Below are 23,542 nucleotides of genomic sequence, written 5' to 3'. Positions count from 1 at the left end.
TTAGAAGCATCTGTGGAATCTTACAGTGGATGATTCTTTGTAGCCATAGTAATTTTGCCCTTTTTGAGTAGTATCAGCTTACTGGTTAGAATCTGGACTATGCAGAGACATTATAAAGACTTTAAACATTCACACACATGGAGTGAGCCAACTGTATAGGAAGAGTTCTGAAGACAGGATTTCATTTTGGATATTTTTAAGCTAAGGTATTAAACCTACTGTTTAGGGGTTTTTTTTGTTCTAATCTTTAGTATTTACAATGATGACATTTAATTATCTCCTGTAAGAAATTGTAGTTGCCCAAAATCAAAAATGTGAGGAGTGTAGAAAAAGATATACTCATGACTTTCTCATAACCGTTACTCTTCAGGTGAGACGTTACAAATGTGGAAGTACAGGGCACTGCAGCTTAATTTATGTGCTACCTGTGACGATGTAAAGGAACCTTTGTAAATGCAAAATGCCCGTTTTGGTTGTTCTACACTTTTCAGTAAGGAAGGAAAAGTAGGAATACTTTGTTAAATCATAACACTGGAGATGTGATGCTTCTAATGGTATCTATTGGGTGTGTCTATTTGATAACATAGAGGGTTCCTCAGCAGTGGATTCATTTTGGCATTTAAGCATTGAAACCAAGTTTCTGTGTTTGAATCTACTAAAATTGTTGGTGTCGTGTCTAATAACCCATCTGTTTGAATAATGATAAAGCTTCCTCCTTATTCTGTCTACCTCAAGGGAATAATCAAGCAGGCATTGTGACAATACTACTCTGATCCAACAAAATACATTTTCCTTCAGGAGTTTCCTTTGAAACATAAATTATTTTTAAGGCAATAGTGATAGGGGCCCTGGAATGAGGCTCAGTGAGGACAAATACCTATCTCAAATTGTCTGTCATGGCCAGTGAAGTTAAAAAAAAAAAACAAAACACCACCAAAAACCTCACCTCATTTAAAAGGGATCCAGATATCCTTATGAATAGGATTATATGATGTGTGTTTTTAGGGGGCTGGGCTTGATGATTCAGTCCTGAATTTCTTAGTAGACCTTTTTGCCATGCAGTAGACTGCAGGCTGCTTCAGTTTTTCTCAATAAAGTCTTGAAGCAATTGTGTTGTTTGGGTTTCCTGCTGTGGTAGAGACCATCGCCAGTCAGAGGAGCCAAGAATCACAATTCTGTAAATGTCTGATGTCCCAAATGTGTGTGGTCTGACTCAGCATCTGCAATTAATGTCTTACTCCTCTTTTCCTGCTCACTGTCTTACAGGTCCTCTTACGTGATCAGTTTCTTGTGTTTGTTGGTGCAGATTCAGAGTCACTGCAGTTGGCAGCATAAATGAGCCATGTTTCAGTTGTTTGTTAACTTTGTGGCAAAGGAGTTGCATAGAGGTGGTGGTGAATTTCCTGTTGTTTGTGTTAATCAAGATCATGTGCCTTGCTTCTAAAAATTATGCTGTCACTCAACCTGAAGTTACAGGCTTGAAGTAGAGACTATTTAGTAAAATTTTGTGGCCCATGTGTTATACAGGAGGGTCAATAAAGGATCATTGCAGTCTTCTGCCCCACTGAGATCTTATAATTTATGTGACAGATGGATGGAATTTGAATGAATTGGGTATCTTTGATAAAGGTGATTCTGCATAGTTATAAGAAGTCATGTGTGGTCAGCCAGAGGGGAACAGTATATTACCCATCTGGCATATCATAAAAATATTTGTACTTAAAAATTTGTAGTCAATAATCCCTTAGATTGGACCTTTCAATATTTACCTTGTTTAATGCTCATGGGGTTCTTTGTTCATGTACTTGATGTTTATAAGAGGTTTCCTGTAATTCCTTTCCAGGTGTGCATGATCTGGTATCTTTAGTTTGTTTTAAGGAAATGTTTGCTGTAGTCTCCATCTCTGTAAAGCATTATGCAGGGAGAAAGTGATGCTTGCCTCAGTTCAATCTTGAAATGTTTACTGCTTATTATATAGTTATAACTCTGATCATCAGTTTGTCTCTTTCCTCAGACCATACTTGGGAGGGATGAAATTACTATAATTAATTTCACTTCTGAATATGTTAAGAAATTTTGTATGCTTTTATATTTTCTGGTTTCTGGATAGTACTTCTTGTCGTGAATTTTTGAAGAGATTAAATAAGTTTTCTGAACAGAAAAAATCTTAATGGAATAAACAACAAGATCTTAACATTTAGGTATCCCTCTAAGTTCTAACTGTTTTAATGCTTACTGCAAGCTGCCTGTTTTTCACGCTCTGAGGTGAAATAGGAGATTGTGACCAGAAGGTAGGTTGGACTGCAGTCTGTTTAGATAAGCTTTCTTGTACAAGAAGCTAGGGAATATTTTGGAGGTATACGTTGGAGACTCAAGAGCTTTTGCTATTGGGATGATCCAAGGTTTTCTGGGTAGCAGATATGCCCTTGTGAAGAAGGGTGAATTGCAAGGAGGGGACCCTGTGACATTGGTGGCTGAGTACTGTGCCATGCCTAAGGACTATGTTACCCTGCTGCAGTGGGCCCAGCTCTCTCTGGCATAGCAGGATGCATCTTCTGGGTGTAGTGATTGGCTAGAGACACTTCCTGATGTGCAGCAAAGCATTACTACACCAGTGCCTGAGGATGAGTGCCAAGGGAGAGTCCCAAGGAGTTTATTGCAGTCTTCTCCTTTTTTAAGGCTGTTAATACTGAGAAAGTGGATGAGTTGAAGAAGGTGTGTTCTTCAGGTCTTTGTTCTGGTCTGTAGTTCAAGGTAAGGTTTGTATCCCCGCGAAGCTCAGGGTCTTCTGAGGGATAAGTATACCTATAGCTAATCTATTCATAAATGTGAATCAAATGTCTTTTCTTCATGCAATATTATTTATTATCACAATTCTGAGTGATTGCTTAAAAAGTACTTCTTATGAGCATTTGCTCATTATATTCCTTGCATGGAAGAATGTTGATGCCTTGAAACCTTTCTAGCACATGCTTCTGAACTGATAGGAAGGCTTTGGGGTTAATTTGTGACTTGTTTAGGTATTAGTACAGCCCAAGGTGTGATTGTATATTTCTTAATGTAAAATAGTTATTATAACTCTTAGACTAATGCAATTTTAATTTGCAGAGATTTGGAACAGAAAATACTTCATATTGGTCTATGTGTGCTTCAGTGGCTTTTGTGGACAATATGTGTGCATATCAAAAACTGATTGCCTAGTAGCTAGTAGGAAAATGGCACGATCTTGAACATATGAATGAAGTTACGATTTCTGACAGAACTCTGCTTTTGTTGGACTGTGTTGCCATTTACATTGTCAGTATGTAGCGTGACACAATGTGTAACTGTTTTTGCTAGATAAAATTATGTGCCAGTTGGATTCTGTTTCACTGAGGACAACTCATTTCCTTCAAAAAAGTCTTCATGTACAAATTGACTTCATTAATTAAAACCCAAACCAAAACAAACCCAATCTTGTGTCAAAACAGTATGATAGATGTGTCTGAGAACAAATGCTTGACAATGTGATTGTAAGTTTCTTATGACTTTCCTCCACTTCTAGCAGCTTTATATATACTTGCAAAAAATTGCAGTATATAGAGAATGAAGGATGTTTGCTTGCTGATGTCAAACGCTGTGCTTGCAGGTTCTTTGGAAAACCCTGAAGTCCAGCCACCTTAAAATTTTGCTGAGGGTGGGTCACTGGAGATGGCATATGTGCAGGCAGTTCTGCCTGTGAAGTAGGTCCAACTTGCCCAGGAGACTCCATCTCTCTTTTGCGATATTTTCATTGCCTGTTACAAATCACAAGGGTATCACCCCAGGCAAGTAACAGCTTAGCATGTCTATCTGTCTGTGCTAATAGCACTTCATTGAAGTCTTAAAAGTCACAAGTGGCTTAAAAGGGCACTATTACATGGCTTCACATTTTATTGCAAAATGACAAGGTCCAGCTTCGTTTGTTCTGCTTTGAAGTATTCATGTCCCTTGGCTGCCTCATTGCAGCCTTTTCCTATTCAAACTTCAGCACAATCCCCTTGAACCAAGACAGCTGTCTTCTCTAGACAACAGGGAGAACTTTGCTTGTAAAAATGCTGTTTTCAAGCTTAGTTGTCTGGCTTTCACTGGCATAATAAAAAAACATGGAAGATGTTGGTCTGACCACCCTGGCTTCTCCATAGTGCACCTGACCACACAGACATGGAGATAAAGGCCTCATGGAACCCAGGCATGATCAGGTTGTTGGTCTAGTAATTGTAGTCTTTCAGATGCTCAGCGGATGTGCTTTGCTTCAGGTTCCAGTGTACTTTTGTTAAGCTACTAAAAACTAAGAGTGGCCTGGGTGGATTGCACCTCCTTGTTGTCGAGAGGCCTGAATGCCTAACCACTGTTCAGTAAAAAAGAAAACAAAGGGCCCTCTTACCCCAGGTGTTATGTAATCAAGATCTAGAAAAAAGTTGTTCTATTTTTTTTCCCTCCTTCCACTTCCTTCCTTTTCTTAACTTACTTTAGTCAAGCATTAACTCTTGAGGTGATGATTTGACTCATATGTATATGCATATAGTTTATATTGTTATAAATTATTGTATAATTTAGTGTGTCACTGTAGTACATGGTGCTCTGTATGCTGCTTCTTTGACACTGGGTTTTTTGGTTAGGTCTTTTGTGGTTTTGCTGTTTTTCCAGTGTTCAGAATATTAAAAAACAATAAATAGGTAAAGGAATAAGTGAAGAGCTGAAGACACAGGAAAAAAACCCACATATACAGGGGAGCCCAAACTTCCTTGCATATCTCCTTAATGGGCAGAAAAGATGCCACTGACTGCAAAGGGGTGGGATTTTTTTTGTGGTGGAGGAAAGCCTTTTGGAGCAGGTCTTAGGTACTTTTACATGTATGAGGGTACTGGAAGTGTATTGTACAACTCTGTTTCTTGCTAACTTGCCTTCCTTACAGATTCTTGTTTAATAGCTCTCTCTCTTCCCTCCACCCCTCCCCCAAGTGTTAGATTGTCTTCACTGCCAAAGCATCCACATTTTGTGTTTCTAGTCATTTCCCAAATTTGTCATCACCACTGCTCTTGTTTTTTGGCCTCACTAGTTGAATATCATGTTGCTTATAGATCAAGGTGGGAGCCTGGAATTAAGTTCCCAAAGCTGTTGTGTAAAATTCAACTCTCACACCTGTTTGAATTGAAGTGAGGTGTTTGGGGTGTGGGGTAGGTGAGGAGGGGAGGACAGGTTGCTGCTGAACTCCAGGGTGATGCAGGTGCAGCCAGCAGCATCCTCCTGGCTGCTCCAAACTGTTTTTTCTTTCAAGAGGATGAAACTGGGAGTTGCCGCCCAGACTCTAGTCTGCTTTCTGGCTAAATCAAAGGGAGGGGCTGTTTTCTGCTCAGAGAGCAAGGACCCGCTTTTCCCTGGGAGGGATGTTTTTCTGGGTCTGTGGGGATGCTCTGGCCATGCATGGTGGTTTGCAGTTGCTGAGCTGTGCGTTCTGCGCCAGCGCTCCTTTTATTCTTTCCCTGCGCTGCTCTTCCAGCCCAACCAAGGCATTTCCCAGACAAACATGCCGCTTGTGGCTTGTTGCTGTAGGAGCAGAAGTCTGACGTGACTTGAACCACTGCATGAAAGATTGAGCAGTGCCTTTCATTGATGTATTTCTCTGTAGGTGGGGTTTTTGTTGTTTTTCCAAGTACTTCCACCATCTGTCTGTGTGTGGATGTTTGAGCTGTATGTTGCTGCTTACCCTGTTGTTTTGAGGTGTGATTTCCTAGCTTTCTCCTTACTATACACTAGACAGGCTGGAGTGTCCTTGAACCTGCCCTCCCCTTTCTAAAGCGAAGAATGAGAAGCCTTTAAGCAGCTTAAGTGTCGGCCATGTCGCAGCTGACAGGAAACTGATCTGCCGCTTGGCCCTGCGCGGTGCAGCCTGACTTGCCAGTGGCATGCACCCCCCGGGCTGTGTGAGCCTTGCGAGGGCCTGGGGGTGCACGCCATGGGTCCTCTCTGCGCCCCAGTGAGGTGGAGTTCAGCTGTGGACATGGTCAGAAATCGCTGTCTGTCCCAAAACGTTGCAGCCGTTTGCCACAGCTGTCTGTCCTGTCAAAACAGTGACTAGTCTCAGGGTTAAAGGTTGATGAAAACTGTTGCTAACTTGAGATGATTGATGTTGGAAAAACTAACTAGTGAGCAGGAGCAATTAATATGATCACTTGTAGTGTAGTTTCTCTTCCAGGTTTTGAAGAACTTTGCTGAGGACCACCTATGTTACCAGCTTCTTTCTTTTTAATTGAAGTAGCGATGTATTTTCAGTGGACTGCTTCCAAGAGGAAAGACAGGGTAATTTAATAAGCAACGCTTGAATTTAATTGCGAAGGATTCCTGTGTGATCTCCAAATGGTGGCAGGGCTCTTTTTGCTTAGAGATAGGAATGTCAGATACCCTGGTGAAATTTTCAAATGAGATACCTTGTGATAGAGTTGGGAGCTCACTGGCCGTGCTCTGCGACGGGAAGTGTTCTCTGTAGTTGGGGAGGTAAAAGGGGAGTGTTAAAAGGGTATTCTGGTAACATTACTTTGGCTTATTCAATTGCTGATGACAAGACAATGTGTTTCCACTTTGGTCCACGCTGCTAAAGTGTAATATAATTATTTGTATTAGACACCAGCCACCTGTTAATACCGTTCTTCTAAAGGTCATTGTGTGGTGCCTTGCTGTCTGAATTTAACCGCCCTGTATCAGGTTTGTTGGTCACTCTTTTGTGTGACACTGGACAAGTGTTTGTGGGGAAAGAATGTGAACCCGATACCCCAGCGGCCGGGGCAGAGGGGAGGACCAGGGGAGAGGGGAGGACCAGGGATGGGCTGTGCTGCTGCTGTTGTTGGGCCACCAGACTGGGGCTGGAAAGCAAGCAGCTTCCTTCTGAGGTGCTTTCATCTAATAGAGCCCTTGTTTGGGACAAAAATAAATTGCAGTAATTTCCCAAGAGAAGCAGACTGATGTCTATAAACCCTAAGTTTTTGGTACCCCTGGATGCGTAGGGGCACTGTGTTCCTGACCTGGGTTGTAAAGGAGGGGAAGGGGAGCTGCTCGACTGGCTGACTGGCCTCCTAATGCCGTGAAAAGAAAGCAAGGTGGTGATAATGTAATTGTGCCTGGTGACAACGGGTAGATGCTTGATAAGTTATTTTTAAACATATGGTATTGGCAGTTAACCTTAATCCTGGTGTTGGAATCATTTATTAATGTCTGTACAGTAACCTGAAAATGCAAAGCACTGTATCATTGAGAAATGTTGACCTTGTTATCCAACAATTTTTAATTAATTTTGCTGAATATAGTGGTGGTGTGTGTTTAACCTGAACTTTCAGTCTTCCCACCTGACCTGGTATTAGCTTTTGGGAGAGGTGGGGGACAGGTAGGACTTGGGGATGAACTTCTTCCACGCTTGTATCCGTGAATGGAGTAGATGCAAGTGACTGCTGCTGCAGGGGCTGAGCTTGAATGACTGTTTTCAAATTTCCAGAAAATGAAAGCTTCAGCTGCCAAAAGAACAAAACAAAGCACCTGGTTTACCACATGGTGTAGGACATTCCAGCACTTGCAAAGAGGGAGGGTTGGCTTTAAGCCATCTATATTCCAGCATCATTAGTAACTGCTACTAACTGTTGGATTGAATTGCTGGCTGAGAAAGAGCAAGGGCTTTTAGAGTCTTCTCTGCAATTGAAAACAGTCATATGAAGAACTCCATTACTGCCAGTTTTATAAGGGATAAGGATCTCACTTTTATCAGTTGCATATTTATTGGTTCAAACCATTTGAACTTCATTATGCTCATGTAGATAGCTCATTGTGTTTGTTTGAAATGGGTCATAAGGGTCTTCAAGCATTCTGGCTTTATAAAAATCTAATTGATTATTTCTGCCATGAAAGAGTTAATGAAGGATCACTTGTGGCTTTTAATTTTCAGCTAATTAAAAAGAACGGCTGTTTTTGCCTTGGCACTCATAGTTAAAAGTGCCAAATATAGGATTTTTTTTGTGTGTGTGTGAGTTGAAGGGTGAGGAGGAGGGGGAAAAGTTACATGTAAATCATTTAGCCATTAACCTAATGTGGTGGATTTATAAATCCTATTACTATAAGCCCTTTTTATTTCCACTGAGGCCTGACGTGAGCTTGATCCTGCTAATGTAAAATTCATTCTGTCTAAGTGATTACTGAAGTAAGACACTTTTAGTCAATTTTAATCAGATTGTGTGAAACTTGCTTGAACACTAATGTTAAGTAAGACATGGACACAGTTTGGCCATGTCTTAATTAGCCTTACAAATCAGTTAGACTAGGAATCAATCAGTGAGCCAAGTCTATGAACCTTTTGACACCTAATGCTTTCTCTGGGGGGAAAAATCTATGCTGAGGGCTGCAAATACAGGGCCTGGAAGCAAGATTAAGATTGTAATTTGGTGTTCTTGTTTTATGGTATGCTTGGCAGTCCCTCACAGTGTGCAAGTCCTTTATGATGCAGCCCTCATCGGTGTTTCCGAGTTGAGGCCAGTGGGGTGCTTCCCGTAGCCCGTCATAAATTCCTGTCTCCACAGCAGGAGCAGCAATTGGAGTATTTTTCTAAAGCTGCTTCTGCTCCAAGATACATCTGTTATTTTGGCAGAGGGGGGTGAGGGACAGCTGATCTTAAAATGTTGTAATCTCCTCCTTCCAAGCGTTCACTGGGAACTACTGCTTGGATTCGTGGGACATCTATGCTTCTTGGGTATAGCTGTCCCCATTTTTTCTATAAGGAGACGTTAGTATGGAAGATGTCTGCCTCACAAACCCCTCAAATACCGCTCGCTGTTGAGATCAGAGGTGATTTTTGTGAAGTGTCATCCTTTGAAAGACAAATAAAGAGTTTGCTGTTTTTAATGTTTCTCCTGGATCACTGCTTTTTATGTAGGCTTGGCTCTGACATGAGCCTCAAATTGGCTTTCACTCCATGTTAGTTTACCCAGTTTTTGAAGACTTATTACTAAACAGTATCTTTACTATTCTCATCATGTAGAATTTCTGTATTGGTAACAACTTTTGGTATTTTAATATATGAACCATTTCCTTTTATTACCAAGATGCTTGGAAAACTTGTCATGTGCTTGAAGGATCCCACAGAAGTCCTTGTTGGTCATTTTGTTTTCCTAGTGTTGCTTATTGTGTCTTCTGCAGCATAGTGAAAAGCCTCAGGAGAAAAGGATGTTAGCAGTATTAGGAAATAAAACTGTTTAATACCAGAAACAGCAGATGTTCTCTCAAAGCAGGCAACATCTTTTGCAGAAGTCCTAACCGCATGGGCATTGTGGCAGTGCTGGGTGTTTGGCTTTGTAACCTGGTGGAAGAAAGGCCCATTGTAAATGACCGACCTAGACTTGAGATTTTGTTCTGGTGTAGAAAAATTACCTGCATGATGATTTTGTTTTTAAAGCCTGAAAATTCAACCACCAGCAGTGTCAGCAAACCCTTTTCAAAAGTCACTCTAGAAGTCTGTATGCTACAGGATTTGTAAGTTGTTTTTATTGCTCAACTTCCAGGCAATTTAAATATCTTTTCTCCTCTATCTAACCTGTTAAATTACCTCTCTCTGTTAGGGTGAGTGTACCTCATTTAGTCAGATGTTACTTAGTTGATGATATGACTGCAAGCACATGTGGAACAGTGGGGAACATGTTTTTTGCTTGATCTGAATGCCTCTTTGTCTTCTGTTTTCTCTTTCGTACAGTTACTGTTGGTCTGCCAGGTGTGCCTTTTTGAATGAAAATGAGAAACTTCTTTAGTGTAGAACTCTTACAGTGTGGTTGGGATGAGACTCATTTGAAAAGCTTTGAAATTAGATGTTAATTACCTTTCTCTTCCACTGGATAATCTTCTGTACTTTAACCAAATAAGGATAATCTTCTATACTTTAATCAAATAAATATTCAAATACTTTGAATTTGCCATATTTCAGCTTTGTGACAATTTTCTTATCTGATGGGTTGTAGCAGAGCAACTGCTTCTGAAAAGGGCGAACTGAAACAGAAAAATCATAGTAGTTCAGGTGGATGGGACATCTGATTCATTATACACATGTAGTTAAATGTAGCTGATCTGAATAACCTTATGGTGATGGGCTAGTAGATGAATTGTCAAGGTTCACTTCAGCCTTTTTTTTTTTAAGATTGTAGCTGCCAGTATCATAAGATCATAAGTTTGAGAAAGATGTAATAAAATCCATTCTAGATAATATTTTAAGGTAAGGTTTTTATTGCTTATGTGTACATATGGTCAAAATAAATGTCTAGGTTAATAAACATAAAGGACTCCAGGATACCCTGCCTCAGAAAAGAACATGACCTATAAAAGAGAACAGATGTCCCTTATCAGTCATATTGCATGTATATTTCCTGAGAAAATCCTTTCAAATCTCTTGTTTTGCATCCCATCAGGGCATACTAAAATTAGTGTTACCTATGTCAGAAAGCACAATATCTCTTCAGTGTCCCAGAAGTTGGTGGGCAGGTGTATTGTTGAGTTTTTCATGGGCACTTGATACTCTTCTGTTCTCTAAAGGGAATGTGTCTGGGCTTTTTTCATGGTGTTTATGTCATTTTAATGGTAAGACTGATAAATTTTTTTGTTTACTGAAACACAGGAGGCTCCATCCAAACATCAGGAAGTGCTTTTTTACTGTGAGGGTGACTGAGCCCTGGCACAGTTGCCCAGGGAGACTGTGGAGTCTCCATCTCTGGAGATACTCAAAGGTGTCTGGATGCGTTCCTGGGCAATCAGCTCTAGGTGATCCTGCTTGAGCTGGGGAGTTGGACCAGATGGCCTCCGGGGGTCCCTTCAAACCTCAACCAGTCTATGATTCTGTGATTTTTTTGGTTTTGTTTTTGGTTTTTTTTTGGTTCAAACCAGGTCTTAGAAGACCAGAAAATTCCTACAGGGTTTTCTATTCTTATAACGTATGCTTATCTTTCTTTGTTTTGGGGGTTGTTTGTTTGTTTGTTTATTTTAGGCACCTGTAGTAATCTAAAGGCATTAAAAAAAAGCTTAGCAGCATTTGTATCTATAACAGCAGTGGATGAAATCAAGCCACTGTTGACCAGTGCTTGTGGTGAGATTATTATGTTGACACTAAAACTTCTCTCAGGGCCCTGCAGGTCTCATTTCAGATATAATTCTAATGAGGATATTGAATGACTGGTGTGACAATAATGTAAATTAGTGCTGGTGCCTTCTGTTTAAACTGAAAAGTAAGAGCAAGAGAGAGCTTTGAAAGAAGGGTTCCTTGGCATATGAGTGAAAGCTGAGTTTTTTATTAATGTTTCAAACTCCTGTAATAAGAAGGAAAGCTTGTTAGCTATGTTTTTAGATTAAACAAAACCTTTAGGTTGTGATGTTCTTTCTTTAACAGAATTTGTGGGATGAAGAATTTAAATGAAAATTTCCAAAGTCAAAGACTGATTGAGTTAAAGCATGTAGCACAAAATCAATCCTGTCAAATTGTAGGGAAATAAGTGAGAGATTTATAAACATTGTTAATGTTTTAGAAATCTAGTTTTGTGCAAATGTGTTTTGAATTCTTTACAAATGAGATAACAGTAGGTCTAAATGACAAATTAAGGATTTAAAAAATAATCAGCATGCCTCTCTTGCAGTAATGGATTTATGGAGGTAGCGTGCTTTAGTTGCATTTGTAATTAAGGTTTTTCCATCATTAGAATAGAAATGTATTCCTGTTGAGCAATATCATTTTAGGTGAATTATGTGGATTGAATGAGTGGCAAAACTCCACTACTTTAATCCGATATGTGGCTAAAAGTCAGTATTTGGATTGGATTCCTAGAGGGTCACGTTGAAAGGTTAAATACATTTGTTTATTTTCCTAGTCTTCATATTTCCATATTCTTTACAATGACAAACAAATCCATATCCTGTGGTATTATACAATGACAACTTAACAACTTGGCTTCATTAGTAATGAAGCCATACTGCTATTAATTTCAAAACTCTAAATACTGAAATGGGTGGGCTGTACGTGGAGTGCTTAACAACAGACTAATACATAAAAGTAACTTCTGAAACTGTCATTTCTTTGCATGAGTTCATAGTCCTGGAAAATCAGATTGAATGCTTTGATAAGCCTCTAACTTTGTTCTGTTTTTAACAACAGTGCAGGTGTCCTCAGTTATGAGGCAGGCCACAAATGGTATTAAATATGCCCTAGACTGCAATTTCTGGTAATTGACCAATTGGCCATTAACTGCTGAAATCTTAAAGGCTGATAATAAGGTGGTCCCTTTCAGAAATTTGCTTTTGCATGAAGCTCAGCTCTTCTCAATAGGAGTACTCAGAAAATTGTGTCATGGAACATGTTTCCATTTCTGCAGGAGCTCCATGACATCAAATATGGTTCCATCCTTAGCTCCTTTAAGTGTCTATAATATGTATGTTATTGTGGATGTCTGTGAATAGGCAATAGCTTCCTCTGACATGGGCTCTTTTTTCCTATATGTCCTTATAGGAAAAGTCTGGAAGGTGAAGTTGCCCCAACCCACCCTATAGTTCCTATTCCTGCCTTACAGTTGCAAGCCCTATTTAACAAGCAATTTAGGATTGTTAACTAGTAATTTTCTTTTGTAGTTAGTTTAAAAATAGGTAGAAACCTTAAAAGAGCTTTTTTTCTTTAAAAAAATTATTTTTATTCTACATTGAGATCTAAGTGATGGCAGAAATTAGGCATACATCTTATAATCATCTGGTAGGCCAGTAGATTTTATTTCTGACATGCTTTGTAAATGCTTACTTTGTTTTCTGGGGGATATTTTATGTCCTGAGGAGCTCCAGCTTCATTTTTTTGTCAGATATATCTAGAGAATTCAAGAAGCTCATTTTGAAGAGATAATCTAAAAAGACTGTGTCTGACTCTGACAGACCCTCAGGAGCTCTTTACATCTGTATCCAAGCCGGCTTCATCAAGTGCTGCACAGAGGTCACACTGGACAAATAGGAAATTTGACTGAGACTTCATGCTATTAACCACGCATGTTCCTCGTTGTCTTTTCACATCCTTGGAGCAGTCACATGGTCCTGCCTGAAGCAGCCAAGGTTAAGTGTCCCATGTAGAGTTGAAACTGTTTTCTTTCCCTGATATCACCTAAAAAGGCAGTTAAGAACTGCCACAGGGACTAGTCTGAAGAGACTGTGTAGGAGTCATCAATACAGTGGCTGGTGTTTGGACATGTTGGAGATGGTATCTGCACTGCTCCTACTTTTCCACTACTTTGATCAGTACCAAATGTGGTTGTGAGTTTCTGAGACTTGAGCACTGGTAGTTACTTAGTCCTGCATAGATACCCTGGTAAAAATCTTCATTTATTAGAAGTGCTTATTTCATTCAAGTTTCATCATTCTTTGGAATTGGAATAACCTTTGTTGAATTTCTTTCAGTTATCTATTGTAACTCTGAAAGGTGGCAACAATGTCAAAGACTTAAGGTTTCTCTACTTGCAGCAGCAGATTTCCTGGTTTCCAGCACTTTGTGTATATGCTCCTGGATGATGAAAAAACTTACTCTGTTACTTCTCTTTGATGCAGCAAGATTCATCCTGCAGCAGATTCTCTTCCCCCCCCCCCCCCCCCCCCCCCCCACCTATTTGGACAATCCTAAAAGGACTTGCTTTCACTGTGTGCTCTGTTTTTTAGTGCAGTTGTGAACCCTTTAGGCATTTTTATACACCTAATCTCTCATCTTTTGCATTTGAGTACCTCGGTGGAAACCTGAACATCCCAGTATAGTTAGGAAGCTGTATGTACAAGAACATCTCCTTCTTTAATCAGAGAGTCTTACAATGTATCAGATCTGGAGCAGATTATTTTGGAGGCTTTCAGAATGATCCTTTCCTTCACTGTAGGGAGATGACCTAACTTAAAGGTGGTACTGAGTCACTCAGGGTTTCTGTCCATCAGGAGATCATGTCTTCTGTCAGACTTTGCTCCATGTGAGGCTCAAAACTGCATGTATGTGTAGAACACAATCTAAGCTATTTCCTCTTAACTGTAAAGTAGTATGTAAGGATCAGTCTTTGAGGATCCACAATTTCATAGAATAGCTGAGGTTGGAAGGCACTTCTCGAGATTAAGTTCAATCCTCCCTGTTCAACTAGAGCAGGCTGGTCAGGACGATAGCCAGTTGAGATTTGAATATTTCCAAGCATGGAGACTCCACAGCCTCTCTAGGTAACCTCAAATCCTTGTAGTAAAGAAGCTTTTGCTTGTATTTAAACAATGCAAGACTGTATTTCAAGGGATTTTTTTGTAATTAATTTTACGCCCATTGCTTCTTGTCCTTTCACTGGGCACCAGTGAGGAGAGTCTGCTATCATCATCTTTACTCCTGCCCATATAGACAGTGATAAGACCCTCCCCCGAACCTTCTCTTCTCCCAGCTGAGCAGTCCCAGGTCTGTCAGCCTCTCACATGACAGATGCTCCAGGCCCTGTCATTATCTTTGTGGTCCTGTGCTGGACTTGCACATCTTTCTCATAGAAGGGAGCTCAGCCGAAGGCAGCACTCCACAGTGTCTCACCAGGGCTGCGTAAGGGGGAAGGACGGCCTCCCTGAGATCTGCTGTCAGTGCTCTCCCTCACGCAGCCCAGGGTGCCCGTGGCCACCTTTGCTGCAAGGGTACATTGTTGGCTCTTGTCCTACTTCATGTCTACCAGCATGACCAGGTCTTTTTCTGCAAAGCTGCTTTCCACCTGGTCAGTCCCTGAGTCCATGGGGTTATTCCTCTCCTAGTGCAGGACTTGTTATTTCCCTTTGTTGAACTTGATGAGATTCCTGTAGGCCTTGAGACATCTGCAGTTTGTCAAGGTCCCTCTAAACAGCAGCACAGCCATCTGGCACATCAGCCACTCCTCCCTGCTTTGTACTGTCTGCAGACTTGCTGAGGGTACATTCTGCGCCATCCTCCAAGTCATTAACACAGACTCTAAACGGGACTGCATCCGCTATAGACCCTGGTGTACGCCAGGAGGGACTGGCCTTTGCCTGGACTTTGTGCTGCTGATCGCAACCCTTGGAGCCCAGCAGTGCAGCCGGTTTTCAGTCCGCCTCCGTGGCCACTTCCCTAGCCCATATTTCATCAGTTTGTCCTTGAGGATGCTATGGGAGACAGTGTTGAAAGCCTTACTAAAGTCAAGATAAACAACAGCCCCTGCTCTCCCCTTTGTGCACCAAGCCCTTCATCTCTTCACAGAAGGTTACCAGCTTAGTGAAGCGTGATTTCCCCTTTGTAAATCCGCACCAAACACTCCCAAGCACCTTCTTGTGCTTTGTGTGTCTGGAAAACAGTTGTTTTCATAATTAGTTGCTCCACCACCTTTTCCCAGGGCTTGAGGCGAGGCTGACCAGCCTCTAGTCCCCTGGAATCTCCTCCTCCTTGCCCATCCTGAGGACAGCTTTGACATTTGCTTTCTTCCAGTGCTTAGGAACCTTCTCTGATTGTCCTGTTTTCCATCATGGTTCCATGATCCCAGTGAAGTCACAGCCCTGTAAATGTAGACTTCTAATTCCTCCTCTTCGTTCTCCATTCCTTTGCATTAGTGTACAGGCCCTTCAGAGAGGCACCCAGTCCTGCTGATGCCCTGAAAAAGTGAGAGCACTTTCTCTATAACACTGTCCTGTAGGCACTCCTTTATTTATGTGGATATGCTTGAAGAGGGCCCCTTTTGGCCCTGTGTTGTTGATTACAAGGTCCCTCCTGTTCATATCACGCTCCACCCTTTGCTTCCCATTCTGGTTTGCAACTGCCTCATGGACATGCAGTCCTGTCCCCGTCAGTCCTGGTTTAAAGCTCTCCTTACGAGGCTGGGCAGCCTGTTGGCACAGATCGTTTTGCCCACGTAGTCAGATGGATCCTGCCTTGTCCAAGCAATTCTTGGTCCTCAAAGGGAGATCCATGCACATAAAAACCAAAACTCTGCTGCTGACACCAGCTGTGCCGCCATGGAGGATGAATGAGTATTGTTTAACTTTATAAAAACAACTGTCATGTTGTCTAAATATATCTTAATTTAATGAAACAAAATTATATGCCTTATGAAAATCTTGCGTGACGTTTAAGAAATTAGGTAAGAGAACTTTCTTTGGAGGGTAATTAGAGGCTAAAATACTTTTCTGAATTTGAATAGATGTTGCTTTGATAGACAACCACTTAGTCATGATGAAAGAACAGTTTAGTTTTAAAGCAGTTCAAACCAATTACAAAGACTTTTTTTTTTTTTAATGGACACAACATTTCACACACAATCTATTCATTACCAAGATTAGCATGTCCTCTCCTATAAAATTTCAGGATCATTTTCAGTGAATATACCTATATCTAGACAGAGGTTGCCTTGCTTTGTTCAGTGTACCTATTGCAAAATGTCTACAGTTCCTCAAGAAAAAGACTGCATGTTTCAGTAGAAGTCCTTTTTCTTTTAAGAATACTCATCAGGTAGCAAGTGTTTTCTGCATCTCTTTTTCTCTTTAGCACTTGCTTGTCTTCCCCCAGCCCTTGCCTTTTCTCCAAGCACACAAGCTGCGGCTATTGCTTCAAAGGTGCTGGCTAGGAGAACCTTAGAAAAGCAATCCAGGTTCACCTCCTGTGAACTCCACACTCCATTGTTGCCTTAATGGGCCTTTCTTACAACACACCTTTCTTTTTTGTAATGAAATTTTCTTTAACAGTTGGAAGAAAAGGGAGGCGGGCCTTACAGAGTTGTAGGTCCTGTTTTCTGCTTTTTACTCAAAAAAAGAAAAAAAAAAATGAGGCCGGAGAGATTTGAATCACAAGGAATTTGTCATCATCTTGGATAGTGCACTGAGTTTATCCACTGCTTTAAAAAAATAATTCAGTCTTTAAAGTATTAGCTTTATTTCTTTTTCTGGTTTACAGAAATACTTGATCTTTTTGAAAAACTGTCTTCACTGCTGATTCAGAGCCCATCCTGAATTTCTCTAGGACTTCTAGTTATATGGCTATGAGAGTAACTTATCTGGGAGATGAGACAGTACTCACATTGCTATCATCTCAAGATTGAGAGACATGGTTACATATTTGACAGATAATTTCTAAAACTATAGTTCAACTTAAACCTGATATGGAGGATGGTATGGTTATTCTTCCCTACTTGGGCATAGATTTTGCTGTGATTTGGAGGAAGAATCTCTGTGGTCTGATTTAAACCTTGACTGGATTCTAACTTGTTACACCAAACAGGAAACATTGGTTTATAAGTAATTAATTTTAATTACTTACTGTTCTTGTAATCTTATTTTTTATACAGAAAGACTGATTCTTTATTGCAGAATGTGTTAAACCAGTTCAACTTCGGAAACAAAGCAAAATAAAGCTTTCCTGTCTAAATGTTTGTTCATTTCACTGAAACAAATGCTCTTTTCTGAGGAGGATATACTTGTCTGTATGCATTTAAATATTGAATAACTTAACATCCTTTGGTTTTGTTAGGAAATAGTAAATGATGCTTGTCATATTCTTGCTTATTAGAAGTGGTTTTACCTGTGGTTTGTGATACTGTTAGCTTTTGATGTGGTTGCTATGTACTTGAAATGCACAAAAGGTTTTCTTACTAAGAAAAGCTACCTTTGCATCTTACAGCTAAGTATAAAATGTTCATCAAGCATAGATTTATTTAATGGTTTTAAATTAAAAAAATATTCCTAAGAGTTTAATGAGATGAAATTGGTTTGAGTACCATGTTCTTCAAGGGGTTTTCAGTGTTGTGGATCTTATTTTTTCATGGAGTGAAAGAGAAAAAATTTCCCTGCTCCTTCATTCGTTTTAGGTTTTCAGTTTTGAATGAGTTGGTCAGAAAGGAAATAATTCTACGGGTGGGTGGTGAGCTCTGGTGCTTCTCTAGGAACTGCCCCTGGTTTTGGTGTTGAGTTTCTCTGGAGGGTTAGGAGGTGCCCATGCCATAGTGATGTCTTTCACAGCTCGTTATCCACCTGGAAGTTGTATTCTTACTGCTTCTGGGAACACAAAATGGGGTCAGAACTCAGTTATTGTTGAGTGCTCGGTTTCTCCAGTTCCAAAATTTTAAATTAACTTCCAACACAGAAGTTTTTGGATGATTTTTTTTTTTTCGCACGTTTGTCCAAAGCAGTAGGAGTATGTGTCATTGTTTTTTCTTTCATCCTGATACCAAAATAGGCAAAATTTGTTTTACTATAGCATGGCTCATAATATATTATGCAGAATAATTAATAATTTTATGACTTAGTAAGGAATTAATACTGTTTTTCCTGTTCTCTTCAGCAAAACTCGCCACAAATACTTGAAATAGAAGTACTGTAGGATTTTAAAAATATAATTGTTTCTGGCACCAAGGGAACATTCAAGTTGTAATTTGATTCACATCATCATCTTCAGTGTTTTTATTGTCATCTCTGCATTCCTTGTCAAAATGTGACAAAGGTGTACACATGATTTTTGTTGTGTTCAGCACGTATTTACTACTGCCTTTTTTTATGCATTTTCTGTTTGTGAGGCAGAAGATCCTACCTTTTGTTGGCATGTAAACATGTATCACTGGATCCTTGTGTACACTACTTCAGCGCTTGAAGCCATTCTTCCTTTGGTTCTGGTGCACCATCCAATACTGGTTTTATACACAGCAACTATTAAAGTTATATTGATGTCTGTCAACTTTGAGTGGAGTATGGACGGTTAATTTCAGTGTTTCTAGGGAAAAAACCTAGAAGGAAAATATTAGCAGTGTGGGGTTTATTTCTGATGCTGTTAACATTTCTTGAGAGTGCACATTTTTGGGAAATGCAACTGTGAATGTATTGTCGAAGTACAGCAAATACTCTGTAAAAGCTCTTTGAAACAGTAGTTTATTAGCTACTTGAATCTGGTCACTAAAACTTTTCTAAATCAAGTCCATTGTCTAATGAAAAGGCTACATTGTGATGCTTCATTCCTTGTGGCAAACAGGGCTTCCATTTTTCTTTCATGTTTGCCTATGGCATATGTGTCTTTTTGTCCAGTGATAGAAATATTTTTGGAAAATCCTCCTTAATAAAATATTTTTGCAGTATCCTGTGGCCATGATTTATCAGTGCTAGAGGCTACTTACCATAAAATACTAGCAAAGCTAATGAATAGGTTGCAAAAATACAGATGTTCAGAAATACTTCTCGTGTAGATTAGTGAGTGCTGTTACATACGAACAGTTTTTCTTGCCCATTTTTTCCTCTGTGTCATGGGAAGGACTAGATAATATAAATCACTAAAGCTGGTAACAGAATTATTGTCTTACTATATAATTGCACAAGTAAACGGCTGAGGTGGAAAAAAAGATCAGGTCTACACTAGATAATGACATATTGTCTTCAAAAATACAGTTTTTGCCAAGGCCCTAAGAGTGTTAGTTTTTCTCCTTGTTCAAGGTGAATGCATAAGTGATTTTTTTGTTGTTGTTGTTTTTTTCCCCCCTGGTATGCATCTTTGGTGCAATATTTTTGTAATCATTCTGGTCAGTCTTTTAGTCTAGTCTTAAGTCTCCCTTTCTGTCCCTTCATGTTTGTGGCCCCAGGAATCTACAGAAAAATTGTGTGTCTTCAGGAGAAATCTTTGCATCAGTGTGTTAGTTTTGTGCCCTATCCCATTGGTTTTTAACTTGAGTATCTTAGCTTGTTTTCACATAAGCATCCTTTCATTGGAAGGTACTCTTTGGTGGTTTTTAAATGAGGAATCTTTAAAAATATTTGATGTAATGAATAATAGTAAAGCTGTTCTTTGTATATTTATTTATTTTTAATCATTCCATTTCTTAAATCACGTCCTCATTTAATTAAGTAATTAGTGAGTTGGAGTAGAATTAGGACAGAGAATTTTGCAGTTTGATGATTGCTTGTCTGCAATTACAATCTTTCAGTTTATATTGACTTGCAGTTCATGGGTGAGAGAATGTGTGTTGCTAGTCTTGCTTTTACAAGAAAAAAGTTAAAATAGAATTTCACAGCTGTTCACTGTGCTGAGAAGTTCACAGGTTTTTAGAAGTATATATTTGCTGGGGGGGAGGGGGCATGGCTGTACAGATGGGTTGCCAGGCAATTAATTCTTCCTACTTAGATTGCCTGCAATAGGAGACAATCCAGCTCTCATGAGCAGTGCAATATTATTTGCAAAAGGAAACTACCGAGTAACAATTTTCCTATTCTCTTCCTTCTTTCTTCTGTCTTCCCAGCCTCACTATAAACCTCCCTTCCTTTGCTGTGCATTTCTGAGAAACTGCTAATGATTGATATGATAGCAGTGCTGTCATTCTTTTTAACCAAAAAAAAAGAAAAAAGTCATTTTTATTCTAGGTATTTTAATAGAGTCCCATTAAGGATGTATTGCTGACTGAAATATTGGCATGAAGGGCTCTCACTGAGCTGAGCCCAGGAATTAAGAAGTCAGGAAATCGGCTGCTGCATTGCAAAAGAACCTTGTGTGACACAGTATCTCCTGATTGGGGGGATCATTACTGCTATTATGACTCGACTTGCGTAGGAATTTTAAATTTCATCTGAATGTCAGTAATAACCCTCTTAGCAAATTATCCTGAATAAAATCACGAAGGCATTTTATATAATAGGTGTTGAATTACTGGATAGATTTGCTAATTAAATACTCTTTGTTCTGCTGCAGTTGACATTACAGGGTAAGATCTTGAACAATTATTCTCAACAGCTGTACTTTGTTAAGGGAAAAATTAACTACAAAGTTTATTTTTTTTTCTACACTTGAAGTTGGCAGATTTTTGAAATGTGCTTGAAAAAAATTCCATCATCCAATTGGTAATGAGAAGATAAATATGCAGGTGTTGCTGTGAAATCAGATAACTACCGACTGCCTTATTAATGAATTTAGCAAGCCTTTATAACCTTCTGTTTTGTAGCTGTTGGCACTTACAAGTGATCTCCTGTCAGAATGGGTAGCACTAGCACATGCCAGTCACTTGATGAAGCTAACTTGTCTGTGACCCTCTTGTTATTACCTACATCCACTGCCATCCTCGGAGACAATTGAGAAATGGTCTTTGCATGGCCAAACAATTTTTTTAGTAGGGGGTAATCCTATTTTTTAAAAAAAGTTATCTTTTTAACTATTACTAGATAGTGTTATTTCAGAGAATGAAGTAGAAAATACCAGAGATTATCAAGGGAAAAAATGGTAGGCCTTCTTTTCTTTTACATGTAAACTCTTAAATTTTCTGTCCAATTTTAAATTTTTTTTCAGGGACTACTGTTTGCTTTTGGAGTACTAAGGCAAAGGCATAACCTTTCTCAGTAGGAGTTGGCTAATAAGTGAGAGAAAGGGGGGATGGGGTGGTGAATAAGGTAGAGTTCTGATTGCTGCATATGAAATTTGATGTCATGTACCAGTGATGTGTGTCTCTAGAATAATTTCAAAACTCCATGGATAGGTGGTGGAGCAGTCCCACCTGAATCACTCACTAGGAGATGAATAGGAGTGGAATATCTTTTTTTAAGCTTCTGATTAAAATGGATCAAGTGTGTCTGAGCACATACAGTCTAGAGTGAATCTGCAGTTAGACTCACCATTTTCCTCTTCTTCTTTGTCTACATAGAAGATTGAGGCCAGATGTGTTTTTTGCAGTTTGGGACTTCAGCAGAGTTCAGGCATCACATTGTCTAAGTACATAGTTTACAGCATCAGTGGATGGTCCTTAAACCAGCTGGATGTTTTGAACTTGACCCAGAGAGTGTAAATCCATAGGTATCCGTATGTACTTGGGGAATAACCCTGATAAGGACATTCATTGTGAGTCAGCTGTGTCACAGTTACATCAGGGTTTGGAACCTAACCTTTCCTTAAGTGCTTTGAAGGGAATGGTATGTTATGTTTGCTTAGTTCATGTCTTTGTACTTTGGGAGAGTGAGTCTATCCTTAGGTGCAGTGATTTCGCTTTGAAATGGAAGTGACTAGAAAATGTGTCCAAACACAAACTATGTTGAAACAGAATATTAAGTTTGCAAAGTCAAGCACTGCGAAACTAAGAATGCCTGGGAATGTCGCTTTCAGTGCATAATTCTGTGATGCATAATTTAAAACAAACTGAAAAAAGCATAGTGGAGCATCATACTTTAGTATTCATCACTGTGGTTATTTAAAGGTTCAGAAATACTAAAGAAACTTGCCGTTAATGTTGAAGGAATGACAGTGTTGTCATCCTATTCGTGTACTGTTATGTAGAGGTGGATATTTCACCCTTAAGAACTGCTTGCTGCAATAGCAGTAGTCAATATTGTCATAGCCAAGACTCTTGGATTCACTTTAGGCTCCTTGGCCTTATGAAAGTAATGAGATTTCCCTGAAGATGGTCTTATTCCCACTGAGCATGGACAACTCTTCCCTGTTCGTCCTTTTTCTTTCCTCACCCCTGCTAATTTCTACTGCTCAGCTCCCTGTCACAGACTTCTTGACTACAAGTCATAATTCTGCCTTTTTGGCAAATATGGCCAAGAAGTATTGCAATTTAATGTATGAAAAGTAATAAAACTTAAACTAGATTATTAAATTTAGTATCACCTGTTAAAATAGTGTGTTGCCTAGTTTTAGAGTACCAAACTGTTTGGATTCACCTAATAGACTGATCTGTCATTGCTGTAACAAGTGGTTCAAATTAATCCTCTTGAAGAAAATTAAAAGGATAAATATATATGAGTAGCAGGACTAGCTGAAAAAGAACTGAGGTTTATGCTGAGCTGGGATGGAAAGGACTGAAACCAGGGAACTGGGACTAAATGGGTGGAATCTGGAGCTGTGTGCCAGAGCATAGGATGCTGTCAATAAAGGAAAGGGGGAATACAGTGGAAACATGGCCAGGTGACTGAAGGAGTGGACCGGGTGTTGGTTCTTATGCAGCTGTGCAAACTTCACCAAGCCCTTTCTGCTGTAACAGCTACACATTTTGTTCATCAAGCTAGTTTTACTTTGTTTTTTCTGCGCTACAGCTGTATCTGTGACTTTAGATGATACTGTCTTCCACCCCTCTCCACTATGCTGACCAGTATTAGAGACGGAGGCAGGAGCCTAATCACGTGAGGTCTCTGTAGCTATTCCTAAGGTTCAGAGAATAGCTATTGAGAGCATTTGGGGAATGTGGGGATGCACTCTTGGCTGAGGAACAAACCTGGTTACACATGGATTTGCCCGTTGAGTCAACATCTGTATCTGATCTCTGTCCCAGCTCCTTGTCCCAGCTCTGGTTTCCCTAAGGAGTTTGCTTTTTGATGACCCGTTTTGACATCATTACGAGTGTAATCAACCTTTTGACTAGGTTCTTGTTCAAGTGAGCACCATCAAGGCTGTACTGAAGAAGACAGAAGTTTTTGGGGAAAAACTAAATGACATCATGAGATAAGATGATGGATATGAAGGAGACGACTGACTTAAGTTGCTGAAAGAGGATTAATTCTGGCACTTCCTGATTAGGTTTTATTTGAGCAT

The 23,542-nt window shown here is 39.7% G+C and overlaps 1 protein-coding gene across 2 annotated transcripts in view; it reads left to right on the top strand.

Moving 5' to 3' along the window:
• POLA1 (DNA polymerase alpha 1, catalytic subunit) overlaps window positions 1-23,542 on the top strand; it is a 205,493-nt gene that overhangs the window by 51,485 nt on the left and 130,466 nt on the right. The window lies entirely within an intron of this gene.

This window comes from Strix uralensis, chromosome 2 (assembly GCF_047716275.1).
Source record: "Strix uralensis isolate ZFMK-TIS-50842 chromosome 2, bStrUra1, whole genome shotgun sequence".
Taxonomy (NCBI): domain Eukaryota; kingdom Metazoa; phylum Chordata; class Aves; order Strigiformes; family Strigidae; genus Strix; species Strix uralensis.
The sequence above is the reverse complement of the archived record's forward strand: the minus strand, read 5'-3'. Positions and strand labels throughout refer to the sequence as shown.